The sequence below is a fragment of the Sus scrofa genome, chromosome 14, assembly GCF_000003025.6.
Source record: "Sus scrofa isolate TJ Tabasco breed Duroc chromosome 14, Sscrofa11.1, whole genome shotgun sequence".
Lineage (NCBI taxonomy): Eukaryota > Metazoa > Chordata > Mammalia > Artiodactyla > Suidae > Sus > Sus scrofa.
Window position 1 is genome coordinate 59798421 of NC_010456.5, and position 20796 is coordinate 59819216.

General features: G+C 40.0%; 1 long non-coding RNA gene across 1 annotated transcript in view; it reads right to left on the minus strand.

Annotated features, from left to right (window-relative positions):
* Positions 1-20796, minus strand: part of LOC110256786 — a 42371-nt gene that overhangs the window by 13235 nt on the left and 8340 nt on the right. Inside the window, exon 2 of the long non-coding RNA XR_002338773.1 lies at positions 18558-18666. This is a non-coding gene — a long non-coding RNA (uncharacterized LOC110256786). The remainder of the gene's footprint in view (positions 1-18557; positions 18667-20796) is intronic.

Genomic DNA, 20796 nt, shown 5'->3' on the forward strand with positions numbered 1-20796 from the left:
GATTATCCAGCAGATTAGATATGGCTAAAGAGAAATTTAGTGAACTTGAAGTTAGGTCAAAGATACTTTCCCGAATGTAGCTTAGAGAGGCAAAGGAACAAAACGTGAAAGAGGAGATGGGAAACAGAGAGGTCAAAATGATAGTGTGTAACATGTCTTAACAGAGAATCAGCATGAAATAGGCAGAATTATGTCGTGTTATAAAAGATTGGTGGATGAAAATTGTCCCAGCATTATGAAAGGATACCAATTTTTAGATCCAAGGAAACTAAAGTTGGAATGAAAGCAGATGGAAGACCTGTTAAATATAAGAAAAAATGATAAAGAGAATGATGCATATGTAGGTAAATCTAATGTACATTCATAACACAAAATAGTAGTAGTATTTGATTTATAGGTCAAGCACAGTGCAGTATTAAAATTCTGAACAGCATGAAATGTAAGAAGAATGTTGGTCATTATAAGTTTTTGAAAGTCCTTGTATGATCCAAGAGGAGGTTGAAGATGCTGTTTAATTTTAGTCTTTAGAAGCTTTGCACATGTATTTGAAGATCTAGGGTAGCTATCATGAGACTAGAAACCATTCTGAAAAAATAGAAATGGTAAGAGGCTATTTATTGCAGTACTGTGAATAGAAGCAAAAGGCTGAAAACTCTTATGTTCATCAGTAGATGACTGGTTGAATACACTATGATACATCTATGCAGTGGTGTTCTACAAAAAATAGACCTTCCAAACTAAGTAGGCAGAATAAATAAAATTGGGGGGGGGGGGTAAAAACCCTTCCATCATTCCAAAAGAATGCAAAAAAAGGAGAAGGAAAGTATAAACAGGAGAAAGAAGACAAATCAAAGCATGTAAAATGTTAGAGTAATGACTCTAAATCTAGTATATAAGTAACTATAATAAGTGTAAAATGACTAAACTCTATAGTTAGAAGCAGAAAGCATGAAACTGGATTAAAAGAACTCCATGCATATGCTGATTATGAGAGGTATACCTAAAACACAGGATCTTAAATGATTGAAAGGCAGTGGCTAGAAAAATATGCATCAGGTGAATATTAACCCCCCAAAAAGTGACAAAGAAAACTTTAAAAAATAAGCTTTGCAGTTTCTGCTATGGCTCAGTGGGTTAAGGATCTGATGTTGTCTCTGAGTTGACATGGGTTTGATCCCCAGCCCAGCACAGTGGATTAAGGATCAGGTGCTGCTGCAGCTGTGGTGTAGATTGCAGCTGCAGCTCACATTCAATGCCTGGCCCAGGAAATTCAACATGCCACAGATGTGGCTGAAAAAGAAAAAAAAAGTTTTGCTACAGATTTACTAGAGTTAAAGATGATGAAAATTCAATGCATGAGAATGAATTTGTGGGAAACATATTTAACTTCAAAACACATAAATCAAAAATTGATTTATCTGAAAGAGGAAATGTAAAAATTTATCTTGGATTTCCTATTGTGGCTCAGCAGTAACAAACTCAACTAGTATCCATGAGGACACAAATTCCATTCCTGGCCTCACTCTGTAGGTTAAGGATCTGGCATTGCCATGAGCTGTGGTGTAGGTCACAGCCGTGGCTCAGATCTGGCATTGCTGTGGCTATGGTGTAGACCGGCAGGTACAGCTCCAATTAGACCCCTAGCTGGGAACCTCCATACTCTCTGGGTGTAGCCCTAAAAAGACAAAAATAAATTCATCTTAATGGTGAAAGATATTAATATATCTATCCTCAGATAACTGTAGTTGACCAACTATAATTAATAAATCAAGCAAACCAAATATTAGTAAATATACAGACAATATACAACATTGTATCTCAAAATTATGGAACATATATGTCATTTTCAAGCACATGCCTGCAAAAACTGACCATATTCTAGGTTATAAAGCTAACTCCATCCAATTTAGAAGGGCTGGCATCAGACATGACCACAGTGCATTATGCTAGAGAACATTAATAACAATAGCAACAACAAAACCTATAAAAAATCATACATTTAGGCATTAAAAATAGACTTTTAATGACTCATTGATCCAAGAAGAATTATAATGGAAATGCGAAAATATTTTGATGTAAAAAATAATGAAACTATTTCATACCAAATTCATGGGACCGACAAAATAATAACTCTATTAGCTTAGGTATTAAGCAAAAAACAAAAAGAAAAAGGAAGCTACTAAAATAATGAAGTAATGAGGTAAACATTCACTTGATTTCAAGAACACAGGAGAGTTAAAACAGTAGAAAGGAGAGGAAGGCATGATAAAGTAGATGGTAATGATAATGTAAACAAACTTGCCTTAGAAAGGATCAACAAAAACAAAGTTTGGTTCTTTGAAAGAGTTGAACGCATACAAAACTTTGGTTGAAATTTATTAAGAAAAAGAGAGACCAGAAACCCCAGGGGTTTATATAGGAAAACAAAGAGAACACATGCTGATAAATAAAACAGATAAGAAATTATGATTAATACCTTTTTGCTAATACATTTTAAAAATTAATGGATTGGACAAATTCCTTTAAAATGTAGTTTATCACATGGAAGCAACCTAAATGTCCATCACTGGAAGAATGGATAAAGATGTGGTACATATGCACAATGGAATATTACTCAGCCATTAAAAGGAAAAAATAATGGCATTTGCCACAACATGGATGGACTTAGAAATTATCATGCTAAGTGAAGTTAGTCAGACAATGAGACAGCAACATCATATGCTATCACTTATATGTGGAATCTAGAAAAAGGATACAATGAACTTCTTAGCGGAACAGACACTGACTATGGTTTCCAAAGGAGACAGCTTTGTTGGGGGGAGGGATGGGCTGGAGGTTTGGGATGGAAATGCCGTAAAATTGGGTTGTGATGATCATTGTACAACTACAGATGTGATAAAATTCATTCAGTTAATAAAATGTAGATTATCAAGAGGAAATAGGATGAATGGTCTTAAAATGATTAAGGTAATTAAATCAGTAATTTAAAAAAAATTCTCTCAGGGAGTTCCTGTTGTGGCGCAGTGATTAACAAATCCGACTAGGAACCATGAGGTTGCAGGTTCGATCCGTGCCCTTGCTCAGTGGGTTAACGATCCGGCGTTGCCATGAGCTGTGGTGTAGGTCGCAGACGCGGCTTGGATCCCGAGTTGCTGTGGCTGTGGTGTAGGCCGGTGGCTACAGCTCCGATTTGACCCCTAGCCTGGGAACCTTCATATGCCTTGGCAGCAGCCCAAGAAATAGCAAAAAAGACAAAAAAAAAAAAAAAATTCTCTCAAAGAAAACACCAGTCCCACTTGGCTTTGCTACCAGTTTTACCTAACATTCAGGAAGAATAATTGATAACTGCCAGTTAATATAAGAAGAGGGGAGAAATAGCCAGTTCACTTCGTGAATTTGGCATGATTTTAGTACCTAAAACCTGATAAGAATAGTATGAGAAAGTAAAATTATATGTCAGTCCTGCTTGTGAATGTAAATGCAAAAAGCTTCAGCACAAATGAAATCCAGCAATATATAAAAAGATGAATGCATCATGACCAAGAAGATCTAATCATGGGAGTAAAAATTAGTTTAATATTAGGGAAATAATCTATGAAATTCACCATGATAATAAATTTAAGAATAAAAACCACATATTATCTCAATAGTACAGAAAAACAGTTGATAAAATTTCATTTCTAATCATGATAAAACAGCTCTTAGCAAACTTTAATGAGGAGAGAATGTCTATAACCTAATGGTAAACATTTAAAAATTTTATAATAGACATCATACCTAATGGTAAAATATTGAAATCATTTCTCTTAAGATTAAGAGGAAAAGTAGTTGGCCTTCAACTTTCATTCAACTTTTTATTGATTGCTAGAATAAGCAATAAGATGGGAAAAAGAAAAGATATAAATACATAAATGGAGAAGTAAAAATGTCATTATTGGCTAATAATATAATTGTATAAATAGAAAATTTAAAAGAAGCCAACAGGAGTTCCCTGGTGGCCTAGTGGTTAAGGATCCAGTGTTGTTACTACTGTGGCTCAGGCCACTGCTGTGGCATGGGTTTGACCCCTGGACTGGGAACTTCCACATGTCATGGGCACAGCCAAAATAAATAAATAAATAAATAAATAAAATAAAAGAAGCCAACAACAAATTATTTTAATGAGAGAATTTAACAAGATTGCTCTATAAAATTCTCCAATGGGGAGAAGCAAAATTATATATGCACTTTACCCTTTGATAAAGCAATCCTGTTTCTATTACTATATCTCAAAGACAGCAAAATGAGAAGTCTGCACAGAGTATCCATTGTAGCACTATTTGTAATACCAAAAGAATGGAAATAATGCAGTTGTCCATCAGCAGGAAACTGGTTGAATAAAGTGGTTGTGTATGATATATCCACACAATTGAGTTAAAAAAGGAATGAGGTATGCCTTTATACCCTACTATAAAATATATCCCCATATCCTGCTAAAAGCAAGGTGAAGTGGATATGAATATATAAATATGCCAGTTTATATTAAAACAAGAAAGGATAAATTTAAAAATTAGAATGATTATCTCTAAGAGATAGAAAGAAATAGGATAGAAAAGGAGATGAAAGCTAGGGTTCTCTGGCGTTCGCATTGTGGTGGAAATGAATATGACTAGCATCCATGAGGACACAGGTTCAATCCCTGGCCTTGATCAGTGGGTTAAGGATGCAGTGTAGCCGTGAGCTGTGGTGTAGGTGGCAGATGCAGCTCGGATCCTGCGTTCCTGTGGCTACAGCATAGGCTGGAGGCTATAGTTCTGATTCGACCCCTAGCTTGGGAACCTCCATCTGCCGCAGGTGTGGCCCTAAAAATACAAAAAAAGAAAAAGCTAGAGTTCTCTGAATACAACTTGTTCTGTAGAGTTAATTTGGCAATTATGTGAAGATTTTACAAAATTATGAAACAAAATTATTCCCTAAAAATCTAAAGCAAAATTAAACAAATCTGACTTGTACATTGATTGAGTCGTTGGCATAACCCCATAGAGAAAATTATTCTAATTGACTTTAAAACATAGTAATTTGATTTTGCATTTCTAAAGAAACACATCCTAAGAATTCTAAAATATGTAATCACATTATTAGTAATAATACTGGTATTAGCATTCTGAAACTAAGATGGATGAGAGAGAAAGAAAGTAAACAATTTTGTCAATGTGGTGGGAAGTAAGATTTCAGTGTCCAAAATAAAAAAAATCAAAGACATTCACAAGCTCATAATGTACCTGATATTTAATCTTTTAAAAATGCACATCTTAGCTCTGTCCACTAACAAAGACTTGAACAATGACCAACTCACTAGCAATAAGTACCACAAGCACAAGACAGGTTCTTAAATACCATTTCCCAAGAACCAGGGCTCTTTGGAGAAATGTCTGCTTCCATGAGATGTGCAAGATGGAACTGTAGCATCTTGTCAGACCAGACATCAAGGAAACTGTCAAAGTCAGTTGGGGTTGTAAAAAATGGACCCAGAAGCCACATGAAGAGATTCCCAGGGGCCAAATTAAGGGTAGTGTGTATATTACTAAAAATAATGACGGCTGTGGATTTAAACACACATATAGTTTAGTCCAGGAGTTACTCATGATCACACAAACAAGTGAGTGTATTAAATGCCTCTTTATTGGTTGACTTTAAGGATACTAGGGAACTAACCCATTATTTTGTAAAGTGATGAATCACAGAAAAGAATCAAGAGTTTATATTCACTTTTCCATGTGAGCCATTCCTCAAAGCAGCCAAAATGTTGTTGAGGGAAATCTCCCTTTATCACTGCTTATAAATGAAAGAATAAGTTAGATAATCATATATTTGGCACCTCTAATGATCACCAGTGGTTGCTAACCTCACAGATTGGCAGGTAACGGGATATCACATGTCTCATGATGGGAGTTTCTGTAAAGTTACTCCTCCCATCCTCCCAAAGAATCGAACCTGCATCAGATCAGGCCTCGGACCTGTCAATTTACAGGACACAAGGTGAGAAGAACACTCTGATGGCACTCAGATGCAATGAGCAACATTTAAACAGTGCCAAGTCATAAAAACCAAATGACCTAGTTTCTTTAACAAATAAAACTGCAAGAAAAGGGGGGAAGGAGAAAAAGAGAGGGTGAGGGAGCAGCAGCAGCCCCAGAGTTTGTTCTGCATCCCAGATTTCTTTTATGTGTTTCCCTTCTTGAGGGTGAGGTCTGCCCGGGTGGGCTGTGAAACTTCCAGATACTGTATCCATATCCACAGCCAGGAAGGAAGACGGGGAGAGGGTCAAACTCTTGAGAACCCTTCTCTGGGACTCCCAACCGTGACTCAAGCAGAGTTAGGTCTCCTGGGCCTAGGGAGATGACTGTTTAATTTTATCTCAAACAAAATCTGGGTTAGGTGAGATAGGAGGGAGAGTATACACTGAACATTGGGCAGCCATTTGTCTCTGGCACAGATGGATTTGCACACATTGTCCTAGAGACACTGCTTGTCCTGGTGGGTCAGACAGCTGGGGTCCAGATCACAGCCTGATGCTGGGGACAGAGGGCAGCTCTGACTTGTAAGGAAATTAGAGGCCATGTCCTCTTTTGCACAGTATTCCAACCAAGGCAGCTAATCTGCCAGTTCATCTGTCATGAACTGTATTTCTCTGTTACCCCAAAAGAGACTTCACCTCTGACTTTGTTATCCCAGTGCCATTATATATAAAACATTGTCAGAGTTCTCTGGTAGGTTAAGGATCTGGTGATGCCACTGCAGTGGCTTGAGTTGCTGCTGTGGTGCGGGCTTGACCCCTGGCCTGGGAACTCACACACACCACAGGCGTGGCCAAAAAAAAATGCAACACATTGTCTTTAAAACTACACAAGTTTGGAGTTTCCATCATGGCTCAGCAGGTTCATGAACCCGACTAGTATCCATGAGGATGCAGGTTCGATCCCTGGCCTCAGTCAGTAGGTTAAGGATCCAGTGTTGTTGTGAGCTGTGATACAGGTTGCAGACCAGGCTTGGCTCTGGCATTGCTGTGACTGTGGTGTAGGTTGACACCTGCAGCTCCAATTTGACCCCTAGCCTTGGAACCTCCATATGCCGCAGGTGTGGCCCCAAAAAGACAAAAAAATAAAACTACGCAAGTTTAATTTGCTTCTTTCTAGACATTGATATCAATTATGACTCTGTTTAGAGACATTTTTATTTTAGGGTATGTTACATATAAAAAAAGGATGGGAATCCTCTTTCTTCTGACTTAAATATTTTCCCTCTACTTTTATAGAATACTGAGGATTATCTAAAATCATATTACAAAGCTATCAAGCCTTAGAATTTATAGCTATTACTGTTCAAATCTCTATGCCAGGGAATTAAGCTAAAATTGGGAAAGTTATTTCTTCATGTCTCTCCCTAGCTTCCTTTTTTTTTTTTAATTGAAGTATAGTTGATTTACCATATTGTGTTAGTTTCAGGTGTACAACAAAGTGGTTTATTTATACATATTTTTGCAGATTCTTTTTCTATTATAGGTTATTACAAGCTATTGAATATAGTTGCTTTTACTACACAATATGTCCTTATTGTTTATCTATATAGTGATGTGTATCCATTAACCTCATACTCCTAATTTATCCCTCCCACCCCCTTTCCACTTTGGGAACCATAAGTTTGTTTTTTATGCCTTTGAGTCTGTTTCTCTTTGGTAAATAAACTCCTTTATCTTATTTTTTAAGATTCTGCTTTCCCTATTTTCCTTTTTTCTTTTCTTTTCTTCCTTTTCTTCTTTTTATGGCCACACCTGTGGCATATGGAAGTTCTTGGGCCAGAGGTAGAATCAGAGCTGCAGCTGCAGGCCTACACCACAGCCATAGCATCACTGAATCTGAGCCACATCTGCGACCTACACTGCAGCTTGTGGCAGCACTGGATCCTTAACCCACTGAGCAAGGCCAGAGATCAAACCCACATCCCCAAGGACACTATCAGTTTCTTAACCCACTGAGCCACAATGGGAACTCCCTATCTTCCTTTTAGCCACAGAAGAAAAGAGCAATTTTTTTTTAATTAACACACTTCATTTTTTCAGAGCATATTATGGTTTGAATTGCATCCCCTAAAAAGATCTGTATAAGTCCCCAGTACTTGTGGATGTGACAGCCTTATTTGGAAATAGAATCTTTGTAGATCATCAATTTAAGATGAGGGCATTAGGATGTGCCCTAATCCAATATGGCGGGTGTCATTATACAAGGAGGAGATTTGGACCAGACACAGAGAGGGAAGACGGTGGGGAAGAGGTCATGTGGTGATGGAGGCAGAGACTGCGGTGATGCAGCTGTAAGCCAAGAGCACCAGGCCCCGCCAGACATCACCAGAAGCTGGAAGAGACAAGGAAGAACCCTACCCAGAGTCTCGGAGGGAGCATGACCCTGCCTACTTCATTTCAGACTCTCCAGAACCATGGGACAATACATTTCTATAGGTTTAGACCACTCAGTTTGTGATGCTTGGTTACAACAGTCCTAGCAACGAAAATAGAGCAATTTTAGGTTTACAGGAAAACTGATCAGAAAGCAGAAGGTTCCTATGTTCATGCACATGCCCTACCTCACACAGTTTCCCCTATTATCAACCTCCTGTGTGAGTATGTTACAGTTGTTACAATCCATGAGCCAATATTGATGCATTTTATTGACAGAAGTCCACAGATTATGTTTGAATATACTTCTGGTGTTGTACATGCTAGTTTTTGTGTGCACATAAGTTTTCATTTTAATTGGATAAATATCTAGAAGCATGATGGCTGGCTCATATGTAAGAGTATATACGTAGTTATGGAATAAAGTGCCACACTGTCTTTGAAAGTGCTGCACCATTTTGAATTCCTAGCAGCAGTGAAGAGTGATTCTCTTGCCCCACAGCCTCGCCAGTGGGTAGCAGTTAACATCTTCCACCTGGTGGGGGTTTCAGTATCTGCAAACAGATCCAAGGATATGGCTCATAATATTATCTATGGCCCTTGAGGGGAACTAAAGTTCCTTGACTTTGTTTAGCGCTAAACTGTTACTGTCTTGCTTGACGCTTTCCCTTTCTTTCTGCATTTTCTAACTTCTGTGATTAAATTTACTCTTTGGAACTCAGGGAAAGCCCAGGAGGCTACAGTTTTGATGCAGACAAAATGCAGGCAGAGGATATGGGCATGGAGGTGGGGGTGGGGTGTTCAAAGGCTTTCTCTGGCCAATCATCTTGCTCTGTCTGGCGTTGAGCCCACCTCTGGCCTGACTCAGGGCACTTCCCTGTGCACACATGGCATCTTTTAGCCAGGATGGATTCTAGCAAGGAGGTCTCTGGGAAGTTGACAGGATGTACTATGGGCTGACGCCCCCTCCCTTCTCTGACCCCTGAGGAACCCTTCTGCACATGTGTGATCTGGGAAGTCTCCTTGACCTCAAGAATGAGAAATAGGTGGTTTCTCCCTTTATCCCAACAGGACATAGCTCCTCCTTGCTCCTGCCATAATCTTTATCTTGAAGTTATCTGTCCACAGGGGACAGATTTCAGCTGCTCAGCCTGGGACACATCTACCTAATGCCTCAGAATCTCTCTCCAGATGGGATTAAGATGGCAGAAAGAAGGGCTGGAGCTCAGCTTCTCTCCTAAAAACAATAAAATTCACACCTAAAGGCTGAGCAATCTTCACCGAAATGGACCAGAAACCTTAAAAAAGATATCCTACTCCAGAAGACAAAGAGGAGGCTGTATCAAGAGGTAGGCCACATCAAGAGGTACGCAATCATGTAGCTGATTATGTGATATAAACAACCCCATACCTCCCAGGTGGGAAGCCCCACAGACTGGAAACTAACTGGTTCTCAGAGACTCACCTACAGGAGTGAGAGTTCTAAGCCCCACATCAAAATTTCATGTGTGGGGATCTGGCACAGGGAGAAAGAGCCCTGGAGCATCTGGCATTGAAGACCAGTGGGGCTTGTGTGCAGAAGCTCCACAGAACTGAGGGAAATGGAGACCACCTTCTTAAAAGGTGCACACAGATTTTCACGTGCACTGGGTCCCAGGGCAGAGCAAAGTCTCCATAGGAATCTGGGTCAAACCTGACTGCAGTTCTTGAAGGACATCCTAGGAAAACAGGAGTGTACTTGGTTTGTTGTGAGGGAAGGACATTGAAAGCAAAGCTCTCAGGAATATTCAGCAGCTTGCCTTTCTCTGGAGGTGGCCATTTTGGGAAAATCTGGCCCCACCCGTTAGCCAGCTGCTGAGAAGCCCCAGGGCAAACAACAACCCAGGTGGGATCACAGCCCCACCCATCAGTAAACAGACTACCTAAAGACCCCTCAGGCACAGAGCTGCCTCTATTCCCATCCAGAGACTAAGTCCCACCCACCAGAGGGATTAAAATCAGCTCCACCTATCAGTGGGCAGGCATCAGCCCCTCCCATCAGGAAGCCTAAAGCAAGCCCCATACTAACTTCAGCCACAGGGGGCAGACATCAGAAGTAAGAGAGGCTACAACTCTATTCTCTGTAAGAAGGTCACCACACCAAAAACCTATAAAAATGAAAAGATGGAGAACTATAACTCAGATGAGGGAGAAAGGAAAAACCCCAGAAAAACAGCTAAGCCATGAGGAGATTCTTAGCCTCCAGGAAAAAGACTTTAGACTGTTGATGCTGAAGATGATGCAAGACATTGGAAATAAACTGGAGGCGAAGATGGATAACTTACAGGAAACACTGACCAAAGAGATACAAGATATCAAACTTAAACAAGAAGAGATGCAAAATACAATCACTGAAATAAAAAATTCCCTAGAAGCAGCTAACTGCAGAATACAGGAGGCAGAAGAACGAATAAGCAAGGTGGAGGACAGATTAGTGGAAATTACAGATGCAAAACAGAAAAGAGAAAAAAGATTGAAAACAAATGAAGGAAGTCTCAGAGAACTCTGGGACAACATTAAACGCACCAACATCTGTATTGTAGGGGTGCCAGAAGGAGAAGAGAGAGAGAAGGAGACGGAAAAAATATTCCAAGAGATAATAGCCCAAAAATTCCCTAACATAGGAAGGGAATCACTCACTCAAATCCAGGAAGCACAACGAGTACCATATAAAATAAATCCAAGGAGGAACACCCCGAGACACATATTAATCAAACTGACCAAAATTAAAGACAAAGAGAAAATCTTGAAAGCAGCTAGGGAAAAGAAACAAACAACATACAAGGGAACCCCGATAAAGTTATCGGCAGATTTTTCAGCAGAAACTCTGCAGGCCAGAAGGGAATGGCATGATATACTTAATGTGATAAAAGGGAAAAACCTCCAACCAAGATTATTCTACCCAGCAAGACTCTCATTCAGATTTGAAGGAGAAATTAAAACCTTCACATATAAGCAAAAGCTGAGAGAATTCAGCAACACTAAACCAGCCTTACAACAAATACTAGAGGAACTTCCATAGGCAGAAAAGAACAAGAGAAGAAGGAAAGAAAAAAGCAATTAATAAAATGGTAATAAGAACATACATATCAATAATTACCTTAAATGTGAATGGACTAAACGCCCCAGCCAAAAGACATAGACTGGCTGAATGGATACAAAAACAAGACCCATATATATGCTGTCTTCAAGAGACCCACTTCACTTCTAGGGACACATACAAATTGAAAGTGAGCGGATGGAAAAAAATATTTCATGCAAACGGAGATCAAAAGAAAGCTGGAGTAGCAATACTCATATCAGACAAAATAGACTTTAAAATGAAGAATATTTTAAGGGACAAAGAAGCACATTACATAATGATCAAAGGATCAATCCAAGAAGAAGATATAACAATTTTAAATATCTACGCACCCAACGCAGGTTCACCACAATATATAAGGCAACTGCGAACAACCTTAAAAGGACAAATCGACAATAACACAATCATAGTGGGGGACTTTAACACCCCACTTAGAGCAACGGACAGGTCAACCAGACAGAAAACCAATAATGAAACACAGGCCCTGAATGAAGCATTAAACCAGATGGACTTAATAGATATTTATAGGACATTCGATTAAAAAGCAACAGAATACACATTCTTCTCAAGTGCACATGGAACATTCTCTAAGACTGATCACATCCTGGGCTACAAATCCAAACTCAGTAACTTTAAGAAAATTGAGGAGTTCCCGTCGTGGCGCAGTGGTTAACGAATCCGACTAGGAACTATGAGGTTGAGGGTTCGGTCCCTGCCCTTGCTCAGTGGGTTAACGATCCGGCGTTGCCGTGAGCTGTGGTGTACGTTGCAGACGTGGCTCGGATTCCGCATGGCTGTGGCTCTGGCGTAGGCTGGTGGCTACAGCTCCGATTCAACCCCTAGCCTGGGAACCTCCATATGCCGTGGGAGTGGCCCAAGAAATAGCAACAACAACAACAAAAGACAAAAAAAATAAAATAAAAAAAAAAGAAAATTGAAATCATATCAAGCATCTTTTCTGACCACAATGCTATATGACTGGAAATCAACAAGAAGAAAAAAATCTACAAAAAACACAAACACGTGGAGACTCAACAACATGCTACTAAGCAACCAATGGACCACTGAAGAAATCAAAGAGGAAATTAAAAAATACCTAGAAGCAAATGACAACAGAGATACGACACTCCAACACCTGTGGGATGCAGCAAAAGCCATTCTAAGAGGAAAATTTATAGCAATACAAGCCCACCTCAGGAAACAAGAAAAAGATCAAACAAACAAGCTAACTTTACAACTAAAGCAGCTTGAGAGAGAAGAACAGACAAGACCTAAAGTGAGTAGAAGGAAAGAAATCATAAAGATCAGAGCAGAAATCAATGAAATAGAAACAAAGAAAACCATAGAAAAGATCAATGAAACGGAAAGCTGGTTCTTTGAAAAGATCAACAAAATTGATAAACCCTTAGCCAGACTTATCAAGCAAAAAAGAGAGAGGACTCAAATCAATACAATTAGAAATGAAAAAGGAGAAGTAACAACGGACATCACAGAAATACAAAGGATCATAAGAGAGTACTATATGCAACTATATGCCAATAAAGCAGAAAGCCTAGAAGAAATGGACAAATGCTTAGAAAAGTACAATCTTCCAAGACGAAACCAAGATGAAATAGAACAGATGAATGGACCCATCACAAGAACTGAAATTGAAACTGTGATTTAAAAACTTCCAACAAACAAAAGTCCAGGACCAGATGGCTTCACAGGCGAATTCCATCAAACATTTAGAGAAGAGCTAACACCTCTCCTTCTGAAACTATTTCAAAAAATTGCAGAGGAAGGGATTCTCCCAAACTCATTCTATGAGGCCACCATCACCCTGATACCAAAACCAGACAAAGATACCACAGAAACAGAAAACTACAGGCCAATTTCATGGATGAACATTGATGCAAAAATCCTCAACAAAATACTAGCAAACTGCATCCAAGAGTACATGAAAAGGACTATACATCATGATCAAGTGGGATTTATCCCAGGGATGCAAGAATTCTTAAATATCCACAAACCCATCAGTGTGATACACCACATTAACAAACTGAAGAATAAACACCACATGATCCTTTCAATAGATACGGAAAAAGCCTTTGACAAAATCCAACACCCATTTCTGATAAAAACCCTTCAGAAAGTGGGCATAACGGGAACCTACCTCAACATGATAAAGTCAACATAGGACAAACCCACAGCAAACATCATTCTCAGTGGTGAAAAGCTGAAAGAATTCCCGCTGAGATCAGGAACAAGACAAGGATGTCTGCTCTCGCCACCACTCTTCAACATAGTTCTGGAAGTCCTAGGCACAGCAATCAGAGAAGTAAAAGAAATAAAAGGAATCCAAATTGGAAAGGAAGAAGTAAAGCTATCCCTATTTGCAGATGACATGATACTATACCTAGAGAATCCTAAAGACTCTACCAGAAAACTGTTAGAGCTCATCCACAAATTTGGCAAAGTCGCTGGATACAAAATCAATACACAGAAATCGATGGCATTTCTATACACTAACAATGAAAGAGCAGAAAGAAAAATTAGGGAAGCAATCCCGTTTACCATCACATCCAAAAGAATAAAATACCTAGGAGTAAACCTACCTAAAAGAGTCAAAAGACCTATACTCTGAAAACTATAAGACACCAATGAAAGAAATCAAAGATGACACAAATAGATGGAAAGATATACCATGCTCGTGGACTGGAAGAGTTAATATTGTCAAAATGACTATACTACCTAAGGCAATCTACAGATTCAATGCAATCCCTGTCAAATTACCAAGGACATTTTTCACAGAACTCGAACAAAATATTTTAAAGTTTGTTTGGAAGCACAAAAGACCCAGAATAGCCAAAGACATCCTGAAAAAGAAAAATGGAGCTGGAGGAATCAGGCTCCCAGACTTCAGACTATACTACAAAGCAACAATCACCAAAACCGCATGGTACTGGCACAAAGACAGACATGGATCAGTGGAACAGGATAGAAAGCCCAGAATTCAACCCACGCACCTACAGCCAACTCATCTATGACAAAAGAGGCAAGAATATACAATGGAGAAAGGACAGCCTGTTCAATAAGTGGTGCTGGGAAAACTGGACAGCCACATGGAAAGGAATGAAATTAGAACACTCCCTAACACCATACACAAAAATCAACTCCAAATGGATTAAAGACCTGGATATAAGACCAGACACTATCAAACTCTTAGAGGAAAACATAGGCCAAACACTCTCTGACATAAACGACAGCAACATCTTCTCAGACCCACCTATCAGAGTATTGACAACAAAAACAAAAATAAACAAATGGGACCTAATCAAACTTCAAAGTTTCTGCACAGCAAAGGAAGCCCTAAACAACACAAAAAGACAACCCACAGAATGGGAGAAAATCTTTGCAAGTGAACCAACTGACAAGGGATTAATCTCCAAAATTTACAAACACCTTCTGCAGCTCCATACCAAAAAAACAAACAACCCCATCAAAAAATGGGCAGAAGATCTAAACAGACAGTTCTCCAAAGAAGACATACGCATGGCCAAAAAAAAATCATGAAAAGATGTTCAACATCACTCATTATTAGAGAGATGCAAATCAAAACCTCTCTGAGGTACCACCTTATTCCAGCCAGAATGGCCATCATCCAAAAGTCTACAAACAATAAGTGCTAGAGAGGGTGTGGAGAAAAAGGAACCCTATGACACTGCTGGTGGGATTGTAAATTGGTGCAACCACTGTCGAAAACAGTATGGAGATGCCTCAGAAAACTAAACATAGAACTATCATTTGATGCAGCAATCCCACTCCTGGGCATCTACCCAGAGAAAACCATGACTCGCAAGGACACACGTACTCCGATGTTCATTGCAGCACTATTTGCAATAGCCAAGACATGGAAACATCCTAAATGTCTATTGACAGAGGAGTGGATCAAGCAGATGTGGGACATATACACAGTGGAATATTATTCAGCCAATAAAAAGAACAAAATACCAGCATTTTTAGCAACATGGATGGACCTAGAAATTATCATGCTAAGTGAAGTCAGCCATACAATGAGACACCAACATCAAATGCTTTCACTGACATGTGGAATCTGAAAAAAGGACAGACTGAACTTCTTTGCAGAACAGATGCTGACTCACAGGCATTGAAAAACTTATGGTCTCTGGAGGAGACAGTTTGGGGGGTTGGAGGGATGTGCTTGGGTTGTGAAATGGAAATCCTGTGCAATTGGATTGTGATGATCATTATACAACTACAGATGTGATAAATTCATTTGAGTAATAAAAAAAATTAAAAAAAAAAGAATCTCTCTCCATTTACTTGGTTCTTTGATTTCTTTCATCAGAGCCATGTAGTTTCCCTCATATAGATCTTGTACAGATTTGTTAGATTTGTGCCTAAGGTTTTATTTATTTATTTATTTTCGGCGCTAGGAAAGTGAATTTTTTTAAGCATCTTTAAAAGGAAATAAAATTAGAAAGCTTGGCAATTACAGAGAAGTAAAGTAAAAGAAGAGCAATTAAACTGCAATTCAAGGCATAATTCCAAATTCAAAATACCAAAAGAACAGGATACAGTTTGCTAAAAGGCATTTTAAAAACCGTAAAGGCTTCCTTTGAAACACATGTGAGAAACGAGCTGAGATTCACCAGGAGAGCCCAAGAGCCCAGTTCAGGGCTGGAGCAGCTTTCTGCAGAGCAGAGCACATGGCCAGCAGGGCCCTTACCACCCACTCCACACCTCACGCCAAGGATGGCCCCAGGCCCCCCAAACCCCAAATCTCTCTTCCATTGTCAGAAAGCCAAGGTGAGGATCTGAGACTTCACCTCTTCTGATAAAGCACAGGCTCTCAGACAGACGATGGGGAAACATCAACCCCTGTCCAAAATTAGACCTCTCATCTCACATCTGAGGAGAACTAGGATGAAAGCGATGCTCTTAGCCAAATGTTGTTTATTAGGTAGAACTAATGTAAAACTTTCTCTTAGAGGGAACAACCCTGTGTGGTGGTAGAGGTCAGTTTCAGAGAACAAGAAAACAAATGAGATAATTAAATTTCTCTGGGGAAAGATGAACTGAGATTTGGAGTGGAGGGATGCTAAGAGCAGAGAGAAGGAGAGAAAACAGCAGGGAACGACCAAGCAGATGCTTGGCATCAGAAGGACTCTGGAGCCCAGTATCTGATTCCATGGAGTGGGGGCCATTTCCAGGCTGTTGGGCACCATCCCATGAATTGAGCCCTCTTTGATTTCCCTGTTTCATCAGTTATGGCTGCAATTCCTAATGCTTATTGTGACATCAGGATTTGGTGGGGGAGGGGATCCAGAAATGGGGGCTGAATTCCACATCTGGGTCAGCACAGAGAAGAGAAAGAAAGATCCCCTAGGAAGTAAAACAGGCATGACCTCAAAGAGTCCTACAGAAGCAGCACTTCAAAGCCAGACATGACCATAGGAGTAGGAATTTCAGGGAACATGCAGACATTTGGAAAAAATATAGGATATAACAATCAAATGCTCAACTAGGTCACGTAAGAAACAAAAAAGTCTCCTTTTTTTAAATGATGACAATAAATGTTGAGTGCATATCATGTCTCAGTCTTTTTTTTTTTTTTTTTTTTTTTTGCCTTTTCTAGGGCCACTCCCACGGCGTAAGGAGGTTCCCAGGCTAGGGGTCCAATCGGAGCTGTAGCCACCGGCCTATGCCAGGGCCACAGCAACGCGGGATCTAAGCAGTGTCTGTGACCTACACCACAGCTCACGGCAATGCCGGATCCTTAACCCACTGAGCGAGGCCAGGGATCGACCCCACAACCTCATGGTTCCTAGTCGGATTCATTAACCACTGCGCCATGATGGGAATTCCATGTCTCAGTCTTTGTGTCAAGCAAATTACAAGCATTTTCTCCTTTGACCTTATAATCCTAGAAGGATAGGATGCTTATCATTATCTCTTTTTATATATAGGAAAATTGAGACTTAAGAGAAAGTAGTAACTTGTCCAAGGGTACCTAGTAAAGGACAAGCCAGGATTTGAGCCCAAACTGGCTGACCCTAGAGCCCAAAGTTTACCCAGGATGGTTGATAACACTTTTTCTGCATCCACTGGCAAGAGTGACTCATGGCTAGCTAAGAGGTCTTATGACTTACTGACATTCCTCTCGAAAGGTCACCAAAACATCTCCCAGTTGCAAAATCCAAAGATCTGACTTCTGAGTCACAAAAGGAGTTCCCTGGTGGCTCAGCAGGTTACAGATCCAGTGTTTGTCACTGCTGTGGCTCAGATTACTGCTGTGGTATGGGTTCAATCCCTGGTATATTGCAGGTGCAGCCAAAGAAATGGCAATAGTTAATATTAATTGTGCACAAGCTAGATGCTTCCTCCTCCTCCTTGGTACTTCATTTTTCTCTAGAGCACTTATCATCATTAGACCATTTATATTTAACTTGTTTATTGCTCTATTGTGTCTTCCCCAGCTAGCTGTTCCTAAGAGCAGCAGAGATTATTTTTGTTTTATCTTATTAGCCCTCAATAAATATTTGTTGAATGTGCCTTAATATTTATCCAAGAGCATGACAATTTGGAGAAGTGTTGGGAGTTTTTTAAAAAGTTAAATAAGCTTCTACCCTAGGACTCAGCAATTCCACTTCTATGAATTTACTTAGGAGAAATGAAAATATATGCTCTCTCCCCCAAAAAAGTTCTACACAAGTGTCCCTGAAAACTTTATTCCTAACATTCTAAAAGTGGAAACAACCCAAATGTCCATCAACGGGAGAATGGTTAAGGAATTATTGTATATCCGTTAAATGGAATAGTACTAAGAATGAAAATGAATGAAGCACGAATAAAACAAGCAGTATGCATGAATCTCAAAAGCTTATGCTGTGTGAGAGAAGCCACACACAAAAGGAGAATGGAATGTCCTATTTCATTTTATATGACTTTAAAGAACAGGTGAAGTTAGTCTGGGGCAATAAGGATCAGAGCAGTGCTTACCTGGGCTGCGCTGGCATCGAATGACTGGGGCCAGAGGGAGCGTGTCCAGGGTTATGGCAGCATTTATTCTCAATCTGGTTTTGGGTAGTGGTTACAGGAATGGAAACAACTGTGAAAACATATCAAGTAGATCATTGAAGGTGCATATGAACATACTACAAAATGTAGATTACATCTCAATAAAAAAAAAAACTTATTTTAAAATATTAGTCCAAAAGAGTAGAAGAATTGTTCTTTTCACTCAGGAAGCAGTGGAACCCAATGAAATCAAATTCCATTTACTAGCTAGGAAACCTCTGTTTACTCACATGTAATGTGAAGAATCTAATGCTTACCTGATAAAAATTCTGTCAGGATTAAGTAAGATAAAGTATATAACATGCTCAGCATCTTCGTACCTGGCACAAAACAAGTGGTCCAAAAAATTAATTCTCTGTCTTGCTATGGAAGAGAAAAGAAAATTCTTCATCCTGATTGCTTTGCTCCCACTGCAAGGTTTTGGCTACCTTTTATGCCGATGGCAATTTTCTAAACATACCTCTGCTCTTTAGAGATTGAAAAATTCAGCCCATAAGACCACAAGTGCTTTTTGACCTCTATGCAAAGCAAAACTGGGTCAAAGTGAATCGATTTAGATAATGGCAAGGTTAAAAGTCTTTTCTGAAGTCTCTTCCCTAAACTTCAGATCTCTCTCTTTACCCCTTTTTTTTAAAAAGCAGTGAAAAATAGTGGCTGCTCGCTGACAAAAGCTTTTAAAAACTGTCATTTTGATTCTCAAAGTAGATGTCTGCTAAGGGTTTGGATTTGGTTGGTGCTGTCATTTTACTATTGTAGAAATGAAAGTGATTTTTGGTTGATTTTGCATTATTGACTCATGTCATGATTCCTATTCCTCTGAAGTGGGAGCTGAGTTGGCTCCAGGGATCCTGTATGATCTCTATGTCTTTAATGTGGTTCCTTTTAACTCATCCCCTGGGGCTTCATGACACACCCAGGTTAGCGGGATCTCAGCTGGAGGAACTGCCCCCTCTCTTGCAGAAATCCAGGCCCCCCGGAGGCTGCGGGTAGTGGGTAGAGCAGAGTGACAAGGTTCCACCCTCCAAGGTCTGACCCAGGAAGCCCCTGCCCACCTCTCTGAGGGTGACCCTCCACCTGGGGTGTCCCATCAAATCTCAATCAGAGGGGGCGGGGCTGGGAGCATTCCAGGCACCAGTGAGAAACAGGGTTCAAGAAGCCCCACCCTCCCTGGTTTTGGTGCGGGTGTCCCTTTCACTGCAGAAGTTCCAGGAAACCTGGCCAGCTAGATCTCCAGATCTGCCTTCTGCCTTCAGATTTTTCTTGTAGCCTGGTGTCACATGATGTGGAATTAAAGACTAGACATGTGGGACCCTACCTTCTCTCTGTCCCATCAGTGCTGAGCATGTTGTATACTTTATTTTATGGATGAAGGCGGATATCGTGAAGCCTCTGATAACAGGTTGTCCTGGGGATTGAATGAAGATGTGAAGATCGCTCCTGGCACACTGCCTTCAGAGGAAGTGCCCAACAAGTGCCCGCTATTGTTGTGTGTTGTTATTTCTCTAATGATATCATACCAGCTTGCTGTCTCCTGCGGTGAGTCAGCAGGTGGCATTTTGTCTCAGCTTTGCTATCACGTTGGATGTCTCAGACAGGTTGTCCTGAGAGTTCTGCTCAGACACTGCTGAGCCCACTACATCAGGGAGCATCACCTTTTCTCAGGTCTCATCTGTCTTCAAAAGAAATGGAGACATGGGTCCATTAGAATATGAGGCTCAGAGAATTCTCCTGAAATCTTGAAAAGTCCTCATTTCCTCCAATGACTCTGTTTCCTCATTATAAACAGCACACACAGAACCACTTATGACCTATCATATGGGCAGAGATGCAGGAACTAAGAGGTCAACATCAGTAAAACTTTGGATGTCACCTGACACAATTATTCCAAGATGATATCTGCAAGGTGCTTCATGGTTTTCTGATTTTGCACGTTGGTTTCTTACTCTGTAAGTGGAATGTGAGCCACAGAATGATGACCTCAGGGCTGGAAAGGTCCATAGAGATCATCTGGTCTGTGGAGCACTGACCAAGGGCCAAGGAAGGTCTTCAAGCAGGGGGTGTGACCCTTTGAAACTGTACCTAGTTTTCATGTACGTGTTTATTTTTGGAGAAAGGTCCATAGCTTTCATAGATTCTTTTCATAGATTCAGTGTCCCAACCT